This window comes from Pinus tabuliformis, chromosome 5_1 (genome assembly GCF_031772625.1).
Source record: "Pinus tabuliformis cultivar Carrire ecotype Pingquan chromosome 5_1, CPIR1, whole genome shotgun sequence".
NCBI classification, from domain to species: Eukaryota; Viridiplantae; Streptophyta; class Pinopsida; order Pinales; family Pinaceae; genus Pinus; species Pinus tabuliformis.
Window position 1 is genome coordinate 203,296,686 of NC_142305.1, and position 1,621 is coordinate 203,298,306.

Sequence of the window (1,621 nt, forward strand, 5' to 3'; positions counted from 1 at the left end):
CTTAGTAGCTTAAAGAACCCCATCCATGATGCCTTGTAAATATTTCTACCACGAGAGGATACTCATGTATTATTGTTGTGTGGGTGGGTTCCCTTTTGTTGAAACCTCTTGTCATATTTTTTGGCAATTCTTGTTTGAGTGAGGTTTGGGTGGCTATAATTTAAGAACTTTGGTAGGAGATGAGGTTTCGGAGTTTATCCTTTATTGACCTTCACATGATTCTTTCTACCTTTATGCATACTGCAAATACTCAAAGGAAATGATGATTTCTTCTTGTTAAATGAGAGACATAGAAGGTATGGCACCTACCTCCCTCTGCTATGCTCTGGTGATGAGGACTCTCGAATTAATTGCCCTCGTTGTCCACCTACAACTCTTTGTGGTAATTCTCCCTATATACCATAGATTTCCTGTAGTTTCCTGTAGATGTTCTTGTTTGGTATAGGTGATGACTATTTCCTATAGGTTATCACTGTAGGGATGCTGAGAGTAACATCTTCCTTCAATGACTCCTCAAAGTTTCCTCTGCCTTCAGATTTTCGAAATAACCAATACTTTGCATGGGAGTCAGTGATTTATTTCTATTTGTGGATGATTTCATTGGGTGATGTGCTGGCTGGCCGAGTATGAATACCTCCTTTTCGACCGTTGGTCACACTACAAGTTCATTATATCACCTTTCCTCGTAGTCATCTCCCACTTTTATTCTCCATAATTTAAACACTTTTTGATTCATTCCCATTTTTTTATGTGACCTTGCCACGTGTGGAGTTGACTAATCCTTTTCTTCTTGTTATCTAACTGAGGGTGGCCAAGTTAACTAGCCACCTTCGCTTATAAAATCAACTTCCTGCATTATTCCTATAGTTTAATCATATTCATCCCTATGAGGGAGTATTGGTGAGATGAAATACCTGTTGGTCCTTTGCTTTGTTGATGTGTGCTGAAGAGTGGTGTCAATTCGTTGTTTTTTTACCTAGCTTCATATTCTTTAACTATGCTTTTTCCTTCTTCTTTTATTGTTGATGAGTTGTTCCTTTGATGATGTACAGGTGATGGATTTTTTTGCTGCTGAGATTTGGAGGAGCTCCCTCATTCATGTAGTCCTTGTAACGAAGGTGGCTTCGGGTTGATGTGGCCTTTTTAGTGGAGTAGGCTGCTATAGGAATTCCCATAGGATGTCTACATGATGTCCTGTAGCTGCCTTTTTCTTGAACTTCCACATCTCTTCTCTGATCTGAAGTTGGATGAGTATTAGAATGACTGGAGGACGTGTTTACGGAGTGGAAGATGAGGTATGTTGTTCTTGGCATGCCCCTTTTTTATGCTTTTTTCTCCTTTTTCTTCCTAGATTTTTTTTATCGATACAGGGTCACATGGTCATGAAGGGTGTTGCCTGAGGTCTGGTGATTTCAATAACTCTTTTCATATCCCAAAACAGGCTTGTGTCAGTATTTTTTTGTTGAACTGCCCTTCTTGTACTTTTTCAAGGCCTCCTATAAAACCTAAAGGAAACTCCTGTAGTATTATAGGGAATCGTGTAGAAAACACAGAGTTTCTTGGAATTGGAAGCTAGAGTTGAGTATGGATGGAAGAACAAGGGAGTATGGAGGAGATGAGT